General features: G+C 41.5%; 1 long non-coding RNA gene across 6 annotated transcripts in view; it reads left to right on the top strand.

The window, feature by feature from the left end:
• LOC115304573 overlaps nucleotides 1-20,796 on the top strand; it is a 62,715-nt gene that overhangs the window by 20,551 nt on the left and 21,368 nt on the right. For 3 of the 6 annotated variants that reach the window (XR_003914505.1, XR_003914504.1, XR_003914506.1), the window contains exons 3-6: nucleotides 10,607-10,681; nucleotides 12,718-12,842; nucleotides 14,479-14,554; nucleotides 17,040-17,080. This is a non-coding gene — a long non-coding RNA (uncharacterized LOC115304573). Of the gene's footprint in view, nucleotides 1-10,606; nucleotides 10,682-12,717; nucleotides 12,843-14,478; nucleotides 14,555-16,338; nucleotides 16,560-17,039; nucleotides 17,081-20,796 lie in introns of all 6 variants that reach the window. The other 3 variants (XR_003914507.1, XR_003914508.1, XR_003914509.1) reach the window with 2 other exon arrangements.

Here is a 20,796-nt window from a genome sequence, read left to right as displayed (position 1 = left end):
TATGTTTGCACTCATAGGTCTAGCAGGAAAACAAGAGAGACCTAATGGAGAACCAGGGGGAGCGGAGGAGGGAGAGAGAGTTGGGGAGAGAGAGGGATGCAAAACTTGAGAGACTATTGAATGCTGAGAATGAACTGAGGGTTGAGGGGGAAGGGGGAGGGGGGAAAAGAGGTGGTGGTGATGGTGGAGGGCACTTAAGTGGAAGAGCACTGGGTGTTGTATGGAAAACAATTTGACAATAAAATATTATGGAGAAAAAAAAGAAATTAGTGGAAACTCAAAGTGAGCTGTGTAATGAGGTTATCCAAGGACATGGGACTCAGGCATTTCTGTGAGTCTTCGAAGATGGGAGAGAGCTGGGGAAGGGGAAGTTTTTAAGTTTTAAAAAAGTTTTTATTTTAATTCCAGTTCATTAACATTCAACATTATATTAGTTTCAGATGTATAATATAGTAATTCAACAATTCCACACATCACCCTTTGATCATCACAAAAAGTGCACTCCTTAATCCCTATGACATATTTTACTGATCCCCCCACTCTCTCCACTCTAGTACCCATGAGGTTGTTTTCTATACTCAGCCGTTGGTTTGTTCTCTATATTTATACTCAGCCGTCGGTTTGTTCTGTATATTTAATAATCTATTTCTTGTTTTTTTTTTCTCTCTCTTATGTTTTCCCTTTGCTTGTTTTTTTGTTTTTTTTTGTTTTTTGGTTTGTTTCTTAAATTCTACATATGAGTGAACTCATATGGGATTTGTCTTTCTGTGATGGACTTCACTTATTAGCATTCAACTCTCTAGTTCCATCCATGTTATTGTAAATGGAGTTAAATTCCTCTCGTAGGCTGAAGATTCCTTGAGGATGGGAAACATGTCTGCTCCATTTTTTAATAAAAACTTACTCCTTCCCACCCTGCCCATCCCCCAAGCAAAACTTCCACATAGCTATCATTGAACCTGCCTCCTAGTGTGGAAGTGTAGAAGGAAGAGAAAAATCATTTTCCCAGTAAAGCATGTCCAGCTGTTCAGATAGCAGTGATATTTTCAGCATGATATGGTAAGATGCTGGTGACCTCGATACAACAGACATATGTGTGTCATCTCATGTCCAATTCCTTATGGACCCAGCTTCATTCTTCTCAGCGTCTCCTCTCAGAGTTGTACCTGATTTTATTACTAGTTTTCATCTGACTCCACTGGGGAATGGGATGATCCTGCTTTTGTTTCTTGGCCAAGAATCATTTCATCCTGAAAGTCTGGTGAGAAGGCATGATGAGGAGCAGAGTCAACTGCACACACCACAATGGTTGAGAAAGGATGAGAGAGGAAAGCCCATTCTATGATGGTCATATGAATGAGTGGTAGAAACTATTGGTAGAAGTTTGGTTAATCTGAAGCCACTGAAAACAGAAACACAATAGATACTTTGGAATTACAATTTCCTAAAATATAAAAAAAATTATTCTTGTATCAGAAAGATACCTGTTATGTAGAAAAGAGCCTTTCTCTTCAGCAGGCTTATTGAACGGGAGCTTTTGCAAGTGTGTACTCTTCAGATAAGGTGAAAAATAAAGAAAAATGATCATTAGCTAGCATTTGTTTAATATTTACCATGGGCCAACTACCATTCTAAGCCTTTTACACTTACATCTTCAGAACAACCCTACTATTATGATTCTTAATTTTGAGATAAAGAAAATTTGGCACAGAGAGGTTAAATAACTGGCTCAAGATCACAGAGCAAGGTGGTGGATTTGGAATTCAAATCTAGTCTGACTCCAAAAATCTTGCTTTTAACCACTGTGCTATACTACTCACTCGGCAGCAGAAATATTTTTGAGGCTTCTTCAGCTCTCATCTCCCCTGTCTGGGAGTTACCTCTCTCTATGACTCACATTAAGGAGTAGTACTTAGGTCTTAGCTTATCAGACTAGCGGTAGGCTGGTCAATGGTTTATCCAATGGAATATTAGATTTTTTTCTCTAGAAAATTTAAACCAAGAAACACAGAGTGTGAAACGAGTTAGGGTATGTGAAAGGCAAAAATGACAAATTGAGGGTCTTTGAGCCGGAGCTTTTTGGTTGGCCCCAACCGCCAGTGAAATATAAAAAAGGGAGAATGGGGAAGTCAAGGAAAAAAGTCATAAAACATTGTCCATGATAAAAAAATAGCATGTGTAATATTCCACTTAGGTACAATTATATTTGTGTATATATAGGTATAAGGAGGGGCTGGTGCATAAAAATATGGTCACCAAATGTCAGTGCTGACCAGTTAAGAGTAATGGCATTTTAGGTGATATTTATTATTTCACATAGATTTATGTATTTCTTGACTGCTTTACAACAAGCATGTATAGTTAGAAAAAATGATCTTAATTTTATTTTAAATTATTAAAAAATTTTTTACGTTTATTTACTTTTGAGAGACAGAGAGAGATAGAGCATAGACAGGGCAGGGACAGAGAGAGAGGGAGACACAGAATCTGAAGCATGCTCCAAGCTCTGAGCTAGCGGTCAGCACAGAGCCCGATGTGGGGCCCGAATCCATGAACTGTGAGATCATGACCTGAGCTGAAGTCAGATGCTCACTGACTGAGCCATCCAGGTGCCCCATGATCTAAATTTTAAATATAAAGATTTTACATAAATCTCTGTATTCCTAGGTACAGTTGAAATTTGAAAGCACTAGCATTGCTGGACTCACACTTTCACACTGCCATGATGGCTGGGGCTGAATCTTGACTTTTCCCTTAAACATGGTGAATACTCTCTAACTTTCACAACCTGTTGTTCTTCACACTTGACCATATTTGCTTTTTGCTATTTAGTACTTGTTGCCTGTTGGCATTTGAGGGGCCATTCTTCAGGGAAAGGTCATACAGACTTGAAATTAGCAGCCATGTTGGGTAATGTGCAATCTACAAAAGCCATATAAGGTAATGTGAGCTATGCAAGCTCAGGATCTAGAGATGTCATGTCATCTAATGCATCTAGATGCAGTGCCATGTAATGGAACTTTCTGTGATGATAGAAATAAGCACTTGAAATATGGCTAGTGTAATCAAGGACCTGAATTTTAAACTTTATTTAATTTTAACTACTTTTAATTAAAATAGCTGCATGTGGCTTGTGGCTACTATATTGGACAGTGTGTATATATATATATATATATATATATATATATATATATATATAGAGAGAGAGAGAGAGAGAGAGAGAGAGAGAGAGAGAGAGAAAGGAAGTGAGAAAGGGAGAGGAGAGAGAGAGATGAGAGAGTTTGCTGAGGGTGGAGATACTCTAAAGAGAGTATCTACATAGGTCGTGCTAATAGGTGGCTCAAAAGTCATACATAGCCTACCTTAAGATTGTATATTGGAAAAGAAGTGAGTGATGAGAAAAGGGGTTGGTGCAAGAGAACCTCTTTAGAGGGAGCTGTCAGCATGCTCTACATTTCTCCCCCTTTCCTCCACCTGCTTCAGATCAAGTAATGAGGGTGCAGGAAGACTGCACAGAGAAGCGACCTACTCCTTGAATTTGCAAGACTCAGAAATGGGTGGTTGGGTCTCTTTGGAAAATGTCCAAAAAGAGACTAGATGAAGATGCCCCTGCTCACACAGCAAAGAGAAAGGGCTAAACCTGAGTTTGACAAGAGGGTACCCTTTGGGTTAGAGAGCTCTGTAGAAGGTGGCAATGGGCTCATTACCTAGGAAGATGAGATGTTTACAATAGGAAGAGTCTTTGGGGGGTCTACTTTCAGAGACTACTGTTGGAAGGGAGGGAGTGGAAGACACCCCCTGAAAGAGTGATGCAGCAGTGTACACGGCCAATCAGAGGGCGCCAGCCTGCAAAGACAAGAGCACCCATCTCAGGGCCCTTTCTCCCCCTTTATCTCCCCTGTGTGCACTGCCTGGTGAGGAGGTGGACCAAGGAGAGCAAAGGCAGACAAAAGGTTTCCAATAGGAAAAATGAATTGCCATTTACCTAGCTGGGGGAATACTAAGGGAAATGTTTTACTTCTGGAGGGGAGGAATTAGGAGTTCAGTTGGGGAAGGTGGATAGCAACTAGCTGGCCTAGAGGAGATGTTGAGGAGGCAGTATAGACTCGAGTTCGAGAGCGAGAGGAGATAGAAAGTTGGGAATTGTTGGCCTATAGATGGCATTTGAAACCATGGAAATGAATGAGCTCACTTAGGGAGTGAGTCCACATAGAGTAGAGAACTGAGGGCTGAGCTCAATGTTTAAATGCATGAAGATGGATCCACACAAAGTGCTTAGAACAGAGTTTGGTACATGGCGAGTGCTCAGTAGCTGCTATTATCAGTTGGAAATGACTGGGGAACAGAGGTTTTCAATGGAGATGGAACTTTTAACGTTGACCTAGTGATTTGTAATAGCTGCACAGGTCAGGGGCAGTGCTCGCCATGGGAAGAGCAAGTGGCAAACTTGCTAATTCACATTCTTTATACCTCTCTGTTCCCAAGGCTCATTTACTGAATGACTTGTCCTGTTCAATCATATCTGGGGTGAGAGGAGATAAGGACCAGCTGGTCACCCAGACCGAGCCTGGGGAGGCAGAACCAGAGTGCAGCTGTCAGGCTTACAGGTGCAGAGTCTGTGCTTTAGCTTTACAGCTAGAGTTGGGTACTGAAACTCTGTGGCCAAGCTCAGAAGAGATTGATGGTTCAATCAAAGTGCCATCTTAGTAATTTATAATTGACAAGGACTTCTCTGCCCTAGCTCACGGTGTCTTCATCACTCACCTAGACTTATCAAGAGTTCCCAAACATTTCCCCACCTCCACTCTTGCTCCCCTCCAGTTCTTCCTCCACAGGATGACTGGAGTGCTCTTTGGTTTTTTTTTTTTTTTTTTACATTTATTTATTATTGAGAGACAGAGCATGAATGGGGTAGGGGCAGAGAGAGAAGGAGACACAGAATCTGAAGCAGGCTCCAGGCTCTGAGCTAGCTGTTAGCACAGAGCCTGATGTGGGGCCTGAAACTGAGAACCCTGAGCCAAAGTTGGTCGCTCATCCGACCCACCCAGGACTGGAACGCTCTTTAAGGAATATTGTTTGGATCATGTCCCTCTCAATCTTTAATTCCTTCTTTGTCTAGCTAGTATCAGAATAAAGTCCAAATTTGAAGGAGTTTGGCCCTTCTTGGTCTGAGCCAACTTTGTCTCAGGCAGCACTCACTTCCATTCAAGTTCTCCATAGGCACACTAGTATTTTTTCAGATCGAGATCTCCACACACTCCATGCCCATCTTGCCTCTGGGTCCTCCGACCCACCACTGGTCCCTTTGTGGGTGCTGTTCCCTCCCGACCGTTCACCTGGTTACCGCATGCTTTGAATGTCAACTTATACATCTCTTCCACACAGAGGGCCTTCTTGACCTTCCAATCCAAATTAAGTCCTTATAGTTATTAGTTCTTATCTTTCCTTCATAGCACTTCATAAAAAGTTTATAATTATACATTTATTTCTATGTTAATTTGTTTGATGTCTGCTCTTGGGCTAAACTTCCGGTCCATAGGGCCGTAGTTCACGACTGTATTGCCCAGTGCTTGGCAGGGTGCTTGGTACACAGAAGTTGCTCAATTAGTATTTGTTGAATAAATGGATGCCAAGGGGACCAGAATGTTATCTCTGTGGCTCAACAGTGTTCCTGTAGAAGATTTACCCGGAAAGCCAAATTACATCCTGGAGGTGGTACTGGCATGGAATCAGATCCAGGGAGGTGGTTGGGTGATTTTAGTGCCTGATATCTTTGGATTATGAGATCCTGATGCACTCATCCCTGCTCTGAAAAAGTATCTACAAGGGGTCTGGTCCTTTGCTTTTCTAGAACATCAGGCTCACCCTTCCAACATGTTCTTTCACCATGCAGTTGGGCAGGCTACATATAGAATCATAGGCTTCCGGGTTTTTATTTATTTATTTTTTGGTATAAATGATTTTTTGGTAATTTTAATTTTGTTTATCTACTTTGAGTTTTTACTTTAAGTTCAGTTAGTTAACATACAGTGTGATACTGTTATTATTTTTAAAATTCTTTTTTATTTCATTATTTCAAAGGAAATATGATAAGAAACAAATAGTTTGGAACTATAATATTCACAGAGTCTCACAGTTCCCTGTTTCTAAAATTATTATTGGGGGGATGCCTGGGTGGCTCAGTCAGTTAAGCATCTGACTTCAGCTCAGGTCATGATCTCATGGTTTGTGAGTTCGAGCCGCATGTCAGGCTCTGAGCTGTCAGCAGATTCTGTATCAGATTCTGTATCTACCTCTCTCTTTGCCCCTCTCCATTCACCCCCTGTCTCTCTCTCTCTCTCTGTCTCAAAAATAAATAAACATTAAAAAGTAAAAAAACCCCATCAAATTATTGCTGGGATTTGTGCATACTCAAATTTCTCAGCCATCTGTTTTCAGAATATTGGTTAGTTTGAGTTATCTTTTCTGACAATTTATTTTAGTTATTGAATTAATTAGTTACTTATTTACTTGTTGCAATTTCATGTTCAGTCTTATCTTCAAGTTTGGGGGAGTCTCTTGCTGTCACGTATGCCAAGGACACAGTGGTGTAAGGCTTTAGAACACTTGCCAGTTTTGGCTTCCTGGTGTAAAATTCAGATTTTTTTTTGAATCCGTTACTAGATTTGATGAAGGCAAAAGGTCTTCAATTCATAAAAATAGACCATAACAAACTTAGAAAACAAAAAGCTCAACAGAGTTATGATAGTGCTTTCCTTAATGTTTCTGCCTCCCTGTTAAATACCTTTTTAGTCATATAGTCTACCACAAAAGTGCCAACTTTGATTAACACAGAAATTCAGTGGTCCTTCTGGCATACGTCAAAATTCAGAGCCTCTAGTGTGTATTTACATCAAGTCAGTTCTCTTTCAGGAAGTCATTGGAATACTATTCTGTAGCCACTATGCAAAAAGTCTGGAAGAATCCAAAGAAGAAAATAATTTTTAAAGAAAATCTTAAAACTATCGCTTCCATAATTTTATAAGTGTTGTCATGAAGGGCATGGCCACCAAGTCCTGCCAAGCCACAGTCAGTAGTGGGCACTGTTGGGTTAGCTCCTGCATGCTGCCATTTCTCACTCTATGTGAATTATGGGATGCAAAGTGACAATTTATGCAACCTTATGAAACATGCCAGAACAATGTAGCATTTAAGCTAAGCTATTTTAATGGCCCAATTTATTAAGACTGCTTGAGGATAAAAAGTGATTTCATAGGATTTGTTACTATTAATCACTGCAACCTTCGTATTTAGTAGATTGTGGGCAGGTGTTTTCAGGATTATACTAATAACAAAGGAAACAACAGACATGTTTTTAATAGCCAAATTATAATTAGAGACAATTAATGTAACGTTTTAAATTGGAATAAAAGGGCAAGGTTAGCGTATTATAATATACTATAATTAATGTATTAAATGCAGACACAATAATCTTACTTCCTTTTGTAATTACTCATTCTGCTTTACAATAAGTAATTTGGTAACAGATTCAGACCGAACTTGGGGGAAAATGAAAGGCATCATGGCTTCACTTCTGGTGTCTAAGAAGGAGAGAGAATAAGCTATATTTTAAGAGACCTCTGAAAAAAGTTGTTCATTTAAAAAAATGTCAGCACTCAGGTTTATTATTATTCTCCTGGGGCACACACTTTGAAATGATATTTTCACACAAGGTAGAATCTGAAATTTGAATTCTGTCATAGCCACAGAATGCTGAAGGTCCAGGTCTCACAGGGAATAACATTTAAATATTAAATGTCTATGTCCGAGACGGAGATGACAGGAATAAAAACGATCCCATTTCAAGTGAAATCTCTGTCCTCTTTGTTTTTTAAACTGGGTTAAATTAGCATTTTTCGTTCAGTTGGGCCTGGGAGAATGCAAAGTAAATATGATAAGACGCAAATAGTGTGGAAGTATAATGTTCACGTAGTCAAAATGATTCTCCATTTCACTGAAGGTCTCCTTTTTCATGGAAGCCTAGGATTGTTATTTACAGTCTGTGGGACTAAAATGACTGGTCCATCAGTCAAACTGCGTGCTTCCTACAGCAGAAAAAAACCAAAGGGATGATTAAGTGAATTTTTCACTTTGTAACAAATGGTTCTGGTGTCAGAGGAGTGGTCTTCGAGTCCTCACTGTTTGTCCCTTTCCTCCACTGTCAGGACCTATGTCTTACACACGTCAGTCGCTGGGTGCCCTGGAGGATGCCGGCTTTCTGGGGCTAGCTTTTCCTTAAATAAGGATTGCCAGAGTCCCTGCACGTGTTAGAGTTTTTGAGGAGCATGTAATAAATGGCTCTTTTTTCTTAAGTCCTGAATTATTGCAGAAAAAACAGAAGTGATTGTATAACATGTGTATATTCAGGTGATTACAGAAATGGGCCATAATATCATCCAGAAAAAAGGCTCTGCAACAGGTCCATGCGGCTGTGCAGAGTGTTCTGCCACTGGACCTAGTGGATCTGATGGTACTTGAAGTGTCCTGTAGATTGAGATGTGTATGCAGCTCTGACAGGAGCCTTTTTGCATTCCTTCTTTAGAATTTTAGAGCAAAGCTCTGCCATATTTGGTAGATGGCTACTTTTTGGAGAAACAGTTTATGGTTTGCTACTCCACACTTGGCCAGGGGCAACCAAATGAGCACGAGCTGTCTGTTATAAATCTGGTGATGACTGGCCCACCAGACTATAAAGCTGGCATTCAGCATAGTTTGTGCAGGTGCTGAATGTATAAGTAAGTTGAAGGAGCAGGTGGCCCAGAAACCTATGGATCCTTGCTATCTTGTCTCTTCTTTCCTGATTCACACCTATGGCCTCATACGGAGTTAGCTATGACTAACGTTGACAGAGGAGGAGAAAGTTTCAGGCCTGGCTTACAGATGTGCATGACATGCTGGCACATCCCCAACGCAGATAGCTCAGTACGACGGGCTCACTCTGAAGTGGTTCTGAAGTATAGCAGTGAAGGAACATTCTATTGTATTGTACTTCTAGGAATACATCTAGTTATTAATTTTTTCCTGGGAGAAGAGATGGCCCAAGAGATGGCTCTACACTAACTCATAGACAGTGGCTAGTGGTTTGTCTAGATGTCCGGTGTCATGGGCCGTATGGTATGTGCTGGAGGCTTGCTTGTGCAAGCACACCCTGAATGTCCCTGCTAATCACGATCTTGAGAATGTAGAAATCCTGTCTTCTTTCTATGTTCCCATCAAGAAGAATGTGGAGAAGAACATGTTGTTCAGCATTCAAGGTCAGGGTATCTGGAGGCAGCCAACATGGAGCATCTCCTTTGTAACAAAGAGTGTCTGGATGGCAGGACTTGATCTTCTTGGAATGCTGGCTGTGCACAGAGGGAGAGGCTACAGACGGTTGCTGGGCTAAGTTGCTATCCTATCCAAGCTTGCTTCATGTAGGTCCTAGCAGCGGATACTTTGTCCAGTTGGCTGCTCCTGGACTCCCTGTATGTAATTTCCCCCAGTAAACCTATGTCTTGATTGCTATCTCTGGGTTATTTCTTTGACCTCATTGGACCATTACCCACCCTTGGCTTAGAATCTGCTGGGGAACTATCTGTACAGGTCCACCCAAGAAGAAACACAACTGGAAAATTGGTGGCTAGGAGGTGTATGGATAGATTTTCCTGAATGGGCACAGGGCAGGAAGATGTTTGTTCCATGCGACTATTTATCAGAAAGCAACCTTAGTAGAGAAGGATCTTAATTATCAGGTGGACAAGATGCCCAGCCCTGTGGATGTCATTCAAGGTCTTTTCCCAGTCACCCCCTCCTTGCCCAATGGGCTTAAGAACAAAGTGGCCATAGTGTCAGGATGGAGGTTATGGAATGGACTCAGCAACATGGTCTTCTACTTACTAAGACTGATCTGTCTACTATCACTTCTGTGTGATCAACCTGCCAAAGGCAGAGATGAACTCTGAGCCCCTAATATGGCAGCATTCCCCAAAGGATGAGACAGCCACTTGGTGGCAGGTTGATTGCATTGGATCACATCCATCTTGAAAGAGGCAGTGATTTGTTCTCACTGAAAGAGACACCTCTTGTTTTGTTTCCCTTGCCCTCAGTGTTTTTGCCAAAACTACCATCTGTGGACTTACATTATATGATTTGCAGCAAAGTATTCTTACAGCCTTCTTCTGACCAAGAAACTCATTTAATAGCAGTTGAAGTGCAGCCATTGACTCATGCTAATAGAATTCACTGATCTTATCGTGTGTTTCCCCGTCACCTGAAGTTGCTGTCCTGATAGAATGCTGGAAAAGCCTTTTGAAGACTTAGTTTTCATGGCATCCGGGTAGCAACATCTTGCAGGGTTGAGGTAAGCCCTCCAGGATGTGGTATATGCTCTAAGTTGATGATTAATATATGGTGTTAGTTCTTATATCACTAGGACATACAGGTCCAGGAAAACCGTGTGAAAATGGAAGTGATTCCTTTCACAACTGCCCATAGTGAGCTGCTATTTGCTGTTTGGCATGGGGTATCTGTTACTCTCAGAGCTCAGGTGTATTGTCACTAATCTACTGGTGTATCTTTGTCGCTCAAGGCAGCAGCCAAGGCCACGGCTCCTCTAGCTCCTGCTGGATCAACTTCTTCAGCTTCTCTAGATCCCAGGTCAGAGGTGCGTGCAAGCAACTGCATGGTGAAGAGTGACAACTTCTTCTGCAGGTCATCTGTGTGGTTGAGCTTAGAGATGCTGAGGGAGATAGAGGGTTTCATCCTGCCTGTGGGTTTCAGTTTGTCCTTGCTTTCCCCATTTCCAGGTCCAGCTTTTCTTCCCAACTGCTGGTCTTGAGGCTCTACAGAAACTTGAGGCCCACAACAGCAATAGCTTTCCATAGTATCCCTTAACAGCTCCCAGAATTGTCCAAGGTATAATCCTTACAGTAAATCCCATATAGTGGTTCTGCTTGTCTGACAAAGTCTCAGTGACACAGCATTGGACATCTCTGAGGATTCCCAGAGGGGGACTTGGTCCTCTTAGTCATTTATTCATCTGATTTCCTGCTTCTCAGAATTTTCAAATTCACTGTATCTTTTTTTTAAGTTCATTTATTTCTTTTGAGGGAGAGAGAGAGAAAAAAAGAGAGAGAGAATCCCAAGCAGGAGGGCTTGAACCCACAAATGGACAAATTGACTGTCACCTTGACTATTCCCTTGGCTAAGTCCTGTGTCAACCAAAATATGTAACATTGTGTTTTCTCCTTCATTTACCTCCGACTCCACTCATGAAAGTAGGAAATTTCATAAAGATCTTATGGTAAAAATGGGAGTTGCACTGAAACAGACGACTCAAAATTGAATATTAGTTGCCCCTGATTTGCAAAGTCCAGCTCCCTGGCCTTCTGCCAACTACCATTTTTTTTCTTTCTCTTTCTCTCATCTCTGTCTCTCTAATCTGAAATGCCTTCCTTGCTCCTGGCAACATAAAACTCCTTTCATACAAAAATGTAGAACAATCCAGCTCTCTCGTTGTCATGTCCTTGATCATGCTATTGTGTGCTTTCCCTTTCATAACGAAAGAGGCTATCAGAGAAAAGCAATTTTTCTCCTGAAGAGGAAATTTGCTGCCAGTTAAAAAATGTAGCTCCTTCTGTCCCTTCCCCCCCACCTCCTCCATATCTTGAATTATCTTACATTAGATTTCATTGGAAAGGGACACCATATTCTCTGTCATCGTGTCACAGATTTACTCTAAATCAATTTTATGAAACCAAAGTCTTAAAAGAAAGATTGGAAAATGATTGTATTAGGTGATGTAGGTCCTGCTAAGAAAAGCTTTGAGAGAGTTTTGAATTACAGGAAGTTTGTAATAGCTGTGGGTTGCAGCATTTTCCCTGGTGACTTGCTTACGGTGCCATTGTGTATAAATTTCAAGCTATACTTCTAGAAGCGTTCATTGAGGAAGTTGATATTTCACTTCTTTAAGAGTTAACAGAAAACCCCAAAACCCTATACTGCGTCTTATGTGAAATTGTGGGCAAATTCTGGTATTGTCACTCTCCCCTTTGGATATATGTATAATTGCCAATTTAAAAAAATATTAAGGAAGCAACAGAATTGTAGCAAGGTTGTTATTTAAACTAGAAAAATTTTTTATTTACTTTTGAGAGTTGAGAGTGCAAGTGGGATCAGGGAAAGGGCAGGGAGAAAGAGAGGGAAATAGAAGATCTGAAGTGGGCTCTGCACTGACAACAGCAAGCATGGCATGGGGCTTGAACTCACAAACTGTGAGATCATGACCTGAGCTGATGTCGGACACTCAACCAACTGAGGCACCCAGGCATCATGGATATTTAAGTTCAGAGAAAGGAGAGAAAATACAGAGGGAAGTTGAGTTAGGTGGAAGAGTTCTATTTTAATTTCTGAAGACATGACAAGAAGCACCTCGTTTTAGCAAAAGAAAGATTTGTAGCTATGTTGAGTTTTTCATGATATCAAGAGTCTTTATATGGTCTTGTAAACTTCCTGGATACTTGAAAAAAGACTCCAAATCGAAAGACTGATAGTATTTCATTGCCTCTTTGCTATTTTTGTGCTATCTAGAGCCTCGTGATAAGGTTTTAATTTTTAACTTAATAAATTTAAATAATAAGTGAAATGGAAACTGATTTATTTTTGACTGGACAGATCTAATCATAATTTTTATGTTCTCAGTGTGTGGATGTCTTGTCTACCTCTTTCTTCCACTACATGGAAGCATGGGAAGGAAAGTTTGACGGAGAGAAAGCCTGTGGGCAACACCTTTTGCAGCTGCTGTGTGGCTTAAGAAGACCTTGCAGGTCTGTTACCCATAGTATTTTTGACATCCAGTTGACCTAATGTCTCCCAGTGATAAGACTGGAGCCCCAGGAGTGTGATCACTGCTACCAGTTGTTCATTAGAACAACTTCCTGAGAGGAATGCACATATGTATGTATGCAGAAAAATTGCAAACAATATCAGAACACTCCTAGGCCCCATGAGGAGTTAAAAATCCTACTCTAAATCATTATCTTATGGCGAATTACAATGGTCTTCCTATTTTTGAACACAGAAGTATCTTTTCAGGCTTAGCCCTAAAAGTCATTTAGCTTTTCTGGGACTCAGAGGAAGAAAATATAGAGCCATACACCTCACAGTTGTTTAGCACACGACTGAAAGAGTTCCAAAATGAGGGCAGCCAAAGAGGAAGCCATATTTGTCTCATATTTACTGCTGTATTCCAGGTGCATAATGGGCACTAAGTAAGTAATTGTTGAAAGCTTTTGCTTTAGACTGTAATGCTACAGCAAAGTAAGGTGAGAGAACTAGGGTGGGCAATTGTGTGCTCTTGGAGCTCAAAGGTGGGTGGGGCATGTAACTATGTTTCTGGTTCCTCAAAGCCACGGGGCTGACCGAAAAACAAGGGACTCCTCGCCTTCCTCTGGTCTTGTTGGTCAGGGGAGAAAACCTGGGATTACATGAAAAATTTTGCTGTGGGTAAGGTCGCTGGAGGAGACTGAAGGACAGGTTGATACAGTGATGGTCCAAGTGCTGAGGGAGAAGGGCTAGTCCCCTCCCTGATTGAGCAAAATGTCCTCAACATGGTTCTTATTCAAGTGGACAGATATGTGTCCCCATGAGTAAATTGGAAGAAAGAGGCTATCTAATTTTTAATCTTTTATGTTACTTCAGTAAAATTGGACCAGGCTGATGTTGGGCTTTCTGAGGTAGCCATTACTTTACAACCCGTTTTCTGTATCAAACTCTGAACAAACTGAGAAACACACACAGAAATCAGATAGAAATGAACAAACAGCTTCAAAATTAAACTAACAAACAGTTTAATACTTAAAGCTCAGTCAGTGAATATGACTTGAGCCATACACCAAAATGGACTATCAAAAAGTTGTCCCCCTTCCCCTCCTCACAACCCCACTCCTTCATCTTGGGGAGCTTAGAATCCCAGCTTTGCCACTTACTAGCTTATTTTCTATGTGATCCTCAACAAGTTATCTATAAAATGGGGATCACTATTCTAACTCAGTGAGTTATAATAAAGATTAAAATGCTTATAACAGAGCCTGGCACAATGTAAGCTCTGGTTATGATGATCATGGTTATTATCAGATAGACAAAGAAGATTCATACCCAGCTAGCTGGAGGGAGGACTGCAGCCTGATTCAAGTCCAGAGATGCAGGTCACAGGTGACAGTGATATGAACACATCAACCCTACCTAATGGGGTAATTTGAGCCACTGCAAGGTAGACTCTTGCCACATATCATTGGCTAGATTACTCTCCAAGAGAGGAGCCTGTGAGCATGGGAAGTTCCTACTTTATGCACAGAGACAGTTTACTCTATGGTGAGCCGCAGCAGGACGCCTGCTCTAGACCATTTGTCCACTGACCCAGGAAGCTATAAGCATTGAAATTCAACGGGTGTGATTTTGCAGCTCACAGAATCCCTTGGTATAAGAAGATGGTCCTGTTGCTGTCTCGTACAAGAGGCTGTGTCTGGACAGAGGACAGGTAGGACCAGGAGCAACACTGAAGAGATGGGCATGAGCAGGGGAGGGCACCAGGGAAGGTACGTGCTGATGGCACAGAGGTTACAGAGGTTCCTGTAGAGAACCCAGTAAGTCAGGCAGAGTTGTGTAGACCCAAGGGGCAGGAATGGAGACCCTTGACATTCAGATAAGTGTGTCTCAAAATCTTTGCTAATCCCCAGATTTACAAGGGCCACAACAGTATAAAATTCTTCTTCCTCAAACTATTTATTTAAAATTTTTTTTTAATGTTTATTTATTTTGGAGAGAGAGAGAAACAGAGACAGAGTGTGAGCGAAGGAAGGCAGAGAGAGAGAGGGAGACACAGAATCCAAAGCAGGCTCCAGGCTCTGAGCTGTCAGCATAGAGCCCAAAGTGGGGCTTGAACACACGAACCGTGAGATCATGACATGAGCCAAAGTCGGATGCTTAACCGACTGAGCTACCCAGCACCTCCTATTTATTTTTTAAATGTTTATTTGTTTTTGAGAGAGAGAGAGAGAGAGAGAGAGAGAGAGAGAACAAGCAGAGGAGGGGAAGAGAGAGAGGCAGACAGAGGATCTGAAGTGGGCTCTGTGCTGACACAGCGAGCCCAAACTATTTCTAATCAGCTTCTTAGTACTCTCCTGTGTCTTTCCTGACCCTAAGGATTGGCTTTCTTTTGGAAAGGAATTCTTTTTAAAAAAATCTCATTTTTTTCAGATCTGAACAAATGGCGGTGAGAGTGGATCCTGGGTTGTTAGCTGGGTTCACACACCAGCTAAGTAATTCAATTCCACCCAGTAGCCTTGCAGTGTGTGTGATTCAAATTTGTGTCTGAGCACTATTACAAACCACCACATGTCATGGGCCTTTATGGACACTAAAAATAGTTCACGGTGAGAACACTAAACTAAATTTGTTTTGGATCTCATTCAGGGGTGTGACCCCAACCACCAGGACGTTGGTGTCTACAGCTCAGATGTGACATTCCCAAACCATGCTCTGCATAGCCTCCCTCCACACCTGGTGCACTCCCTGTGATTCCTACCCTAGACACCGGCACTAAAACTGGAACTGTCTTCCGGTACTTCTTTCCATGTTGCCTCTGTGAACGCTTCATCTGCCTCCACCATTGGCCCGTGCTTCTGTTTTCCTTTAAAGCCAACCCTCTCTGAAGACTTGGGTCTCCCTGCTTCTACTTCCTCACCTCCTGTTCTCTCTTAAGCAGACTCCAGTCAGGCTGTCACACCCAGCCCCCTGGATGAGGTCACCGAATCTCACCTCCTCAGCAGCACTGACACATTCTTCACTCCCTCCTTCTGAGAAGCCTTCTTGTCTTGGCTTCCTGAACACTTTGTTCTTCTAGTTCTCTCCTCCCTCACTGGCTCTTCTTCCTTCTTAAAGCTCCAAAGTTTGGAATGATGCAGAGCTCAGCTCTTGGTCCTCTTCCACCTACACTTTGGTCTCCTAATAACTGATTGTATCCAGTTATGTCTTTTAAAATGCCATCTGGGGCACCTGGGTGGCTCATTTGGTTGAGGGTCCGACTTCAGCTCAGGTCATGATCTCATGGTTTGTGAGTTTGAGCCCCGCACTGGGTTTGCTGCTGACAGTGTGGAGCTGGTTCAGATCATCTGTCCCCCTCTCCCTCTGCCCGATATCACTGGTGCTTTCACTCTCAAAAACAAATAAAACATTAAAATTTTTTAAAAATTTCATCTATGTCCTGATGACTCTAAACTTTTTAAAAAAGTCTCCGGTTCTGGCCTTTTCCCTCCATTCCAGATTTGCGTTTCCAGCTGCCCACTTGACCACTATACTTGGATCTTCAATAGTCATCTTAAACTTAAGATCACCAAAACCCCCTCAATTTCTGCCCAAACATGCTCCTTCTCCAGTGTTTTCCATCTCAGTAAATGACACCAGTAATGTCTGCTCAGGAAAAATATTTGGAATTCGTCACTGCTTTGCTTCATATCCTCACATCCTACTCATCAGTAAATCCTGTAAGTGCTGCATTTAAAATACACCCTGAGTGCAAATACTTCTCACCATATCTTCTGCTTCACCCTGGTCCAAACCAGCACCCCCTGCCTCCTAGACCACTTCTGCTCTAGCCTGTAACTGATCTCTGCTTTCTCCTCTATGGTCTATTATATACGCTGCAGCCAGAGTGAGCCTTTAAAATCGTAAGCTTGATCTTGTCATTCCCATGTTTGGCTTATTGTCTACTTCCCACACTAAATATATCCCAGCAACTAGAACATAGTAAGGATTTAATAGATGTTTGTTGAGTGTAAGAAGGAAGAGGAGAATCAGACAGGACGCCTTTATGCTCAGAGCCTTATGTGTCCTGTAACCAGATTCTTGCCAATAAAAAAGGAGGTTATTTTCTTTTTCATGGATGAGGAGTGAAGTGCCCCCACCCCCGTCCTGCCTGCCAAAGAGAATTCTGCATTCATCTGCTTTGTTTCTTCTCTTTCTAGGAAGAAGAATCTTTTTTTCCCAGAGAAGGAAGCAGACTGAGGTAATAAGAGAAAGAGGGAGTTGGAGGTGGAAGACAGGAGAAAAGCCATAGGATGGGTGTGTGAGGGGAGAGTTTTGGTAGAAAGATGTTCTGGAGAACACACATTTGGGAATATGCATTTCAGATGATTTCTTTTGGATAGATCTGTGAAAGTGAAATTACCTAGTCAAAGCACCCCCTGCCCCAGAAACAGAAGAAGGTGCCCATATGTTGGTATTTTTTACATTTTATAGCTGAAGAAAAAGCATTTTGAGAGGGTAACTAGCTGCACTAGAGTTGGCAAATATCTCTTCTGTCCAAATCTAAATGAAGTGTTTTCTCCTACGCGGAAACATGACTCAGTGTTGAGAATAACAGAAAATGTGACAAGATCAGCCTTTGACTCAGGGATAGGTGTCCTGGGGATAGAGCTGAACTATCCTGTGGGGACATGAGGCCATCCTCAGGGACGTGAGGCGGGCCACAAATTCCCTTCTCTCTCAGGCTTGGGAACATTCAGACACTTCCCTAGGCTGTTCTCAGCTGACTTTCACGCTCTCAAATTTAACCTTGTCAGCCTTGATGATCAACAAGGTTGCAATGAGTATTCATAGAAATTGGTACAGAAGTTAATGTCCAGATCTGCATGAAACGCAGGCAGAAATGAAGACAGTGACACTTACCAACCTTGACAGAAGGGACAGAAACCTAAACTCTACAAGGAAATGTTTGTAGGCCTCATCAGTGTGGAGCTGCATATTGTAGACCTCACACGCACTCTAAAAATCACAGGATCTAAGCATTATGGAAATGACAATGACAACTTAAGGAGAGCTGTTGTCACTGCGGGAAGATGCTTAGAAACACACCCTGATTCAGCATCCCTAGGAAACCCCCAGGGCCTTCATTTTTGGTATTTTCTTCCGTAAGCTTGTAAGATGTATCTCAAATTATTCCCGAGTCTTAGTTCCTGGAGATTTACGGCCAATTATTCATAAGTGAGGGGGTGGCGGCGGAGAAGGAAAGACAGGTTTTACAAATACTTCTTTCTTTTCCTATACTTCTGAAAAATAATAATGTAGGGCACACTCATATAACCTAGTAGGTGATTTCTGTTTAAGGCACAGAGAAGAATAGATAAATTCACACTATACAAAGTGAAAAAAATATTGCCTGTAGGTCGTGCATAGAGGACGGTGGTGGTATCTGCTGTTTTGTGCAGATGTCTGCTCGTGTGGCCTGTATTCTCCAAGCACCCAGTCCAGGACCAGATAAATCCTTGTTAGGGCCTCTCCAGGTCTGCCTGTAATTAGAATTGAGCTTCACCAGAAAGGTAGCTTCTAGTGGCTTTATCTTATCTTTTGCCCAAAAATGGTTAGGAAAGCTATTACCAAAATTATAGGAAATCCATTCAGAAAAGAAATAAGTTAAAAACGCATTTTTAGGGGTGCCTGTGTGGTTCAGTCAGTTGAATATCCAACTCCTGATTTCAGCTCAGGTCTTGATCCCAGGGTTGTGGGATTGAGCCCTGCGTTGGGCTCCACACTGAGCATGGAGCCTGCTTAAGATCCCTCTGCCTCTCTATCACGTGAGTGTGTGTGCTCTCTCTCTCTTCCTTTCTCTCTAAAATAAAAGGAAGGAAAAAACCCACATTTTTATTTGCATGGAAAAAATTTTTCTCTTAGATAATTATTACGGCCAATAATAGAATCTATTATTGGAGCGCCTAGGTGGCTCAATTGGTTGAGTGTCAGACTCTTGACTTCAGCTTAGGTCATGGTCTCATGTTTCGTGAGTACATCAAACTCTGACAGTGTGGCTGAAAGAGTGGAGCCTGCTTGGGATTCTCTCTCTCTTCCTCTCTCTCTGCCCCTCCCCTGCTCATGTTCTCTTTCTCTTTCTGTCTCTCTCTCTCAAAATAAATAAACTTAAAAATAATAACTCTTATTATTTATATATATTCTTCTTTACTGAACACTGAGCGGCACCCTTAAGAGACAGACATTATTGCCTCTATTTTGTAGATACAGAAACTAAAGCCTGGAGAGGTCAGGTGACTTGCTCATGGTTCTACAGCTAGTGGCTGGTGAAGAACAAACTCAAACCTAGATCCAAGACAAAATTATTGGCTATTTTTGTTCCTTCATGTTCCTGTGGTTTATGCTGGGGTGTAGCATGATGTATTCATGCCTAAATATGGCTTTATTTTATCATCATGATTATTGTTTAAAAAAATATTTATTTTTGAGACAGAGAGAGACAGAGTGTGAGCAGGGGAGAGTCAGAGAGAGGGAGATACAGAATCTGAAGCAGGCTCCAGGCTCTGAGCTGTCAGCACAGAGCCCGATGCAGGGCTGGACCCCACAAACCACGAGATCATGACCTGAGCCAAAGTCGGATGCTTAACCAACTGAGCCACACAGGCGCCCCTATTTCATCATTATTATGCTTAACTTAAAAGATGGATGGGCTTTAGCCTTGTAGGTCAAGTACATAGAATGTGTTTCTAGCTAAAAATTAACAAGATAGAAGTGGAAAACTTTGACCATCAGGTGTGAAAACAACAGCCCAGTCTAGTAGAAATTTAATGGAAAAAAAGGAGAGCAATTATCATGTAGGAATGAATTTGGCTACAAGATAGGAAGATATGACTACAATGTCTTTGCCAAATAGATTTATATTATATTTTAAACATTTAAATCCAAGGTAGTTAACATATAGTATAATAATAATTTTAGGAATAGAATTTAGTGATTCATCACTTACATATAACACGCAGTGCTCATCCCAACAAGTGTCCTTTCTAATGCCCATCGCCCTCTTTAGCCCATCCCCCCAACCAATGCCCTGCCAACAAACTTCAGTTTGTTTTCTGCATTTAAAAGTCTCTTATGGTTTGTCTCCCTTTCTCTCTCTCTCTCTCTCTCTCTCTCTCTCTCTTTTTTTTTTTTTTTTGCTTCCCTTCCCTTATGTTCATCTGTTTGGTTTCTTAAATTCCACGTATGAGTGAAATCATCTGAATTTGTCTTTCTCTGATTGACTTATTTCACTTAGCATGATACACTCTAGTTCTATCTGCATTGTTGCAAATGGCAAGTTTTCATTCTTTTTGATCACCAAATATATATATATATATATACCACATCTTCTCTATCCATTCATCATTCGATGGACATTTGGGATCTTCCCATAATTTGGCTATAATTGATAGTGCTGCTATAAACATTGGGGTGCAGGTATGTGGCCCTTCAAATCAGTGCTCCAGTGGCCTTTGGATAAACACCTAGTTGTGTAACTGCTAGGTTTTAGGGTAGGACCTTCCATATTGTTCTCCAGAGTCGTTGCACCAGTTTGCATTCCTACCGGCAGTGCAAAAGACCTCCTTTTTCTCTGCATCCTAGTCAACATCTGATGTGGCCCGAGTTGTTAATTTTAGGCATTCTGATGGGTGTGAGGTGGTATCTCATTGTAGTTTTGATTTGTATTTCCCTGATGAGTGATGTTGAGCATTTTTTCCTGTATGTGCTGGTCATCTGGATGTCTTTTTTGGAAAAGTGTCTATTCATGTCTTTTACTCATTTATTCACTGGATTATTTGGTTTTGGGGGTTGAGTTTTGTAGGTTCTTTATAGATTTTTGAATATTAATCCTTTATCTGATAGTTACTTGCAAATATCTTCTCCCATTCTGTCAGTTGCCTTTTAGTTTTGCTGATTGTTTCCTTTACTGTGCAGAAG

The sequence above is a fragment of the Suricata suricatta genome, chromosome 10 (genome assembly GCF_006229205.1).
Source record: "Suricata suricatta isolate VVHF042 chromosome 10, meerkat_22Aug2017_6uvM2_HiC, whole genome shotgun sequence".
In the NCBI taxonomy this organism is placed as follows: Eukaryota; Metazoa; Chordata; class Mammalia; order Carnivora; family Herpestidae; genus Suricata; species Suricata suricatta.
This window is presented reverse-complemented; position numbering and strand designations above follow the sequence as displayed.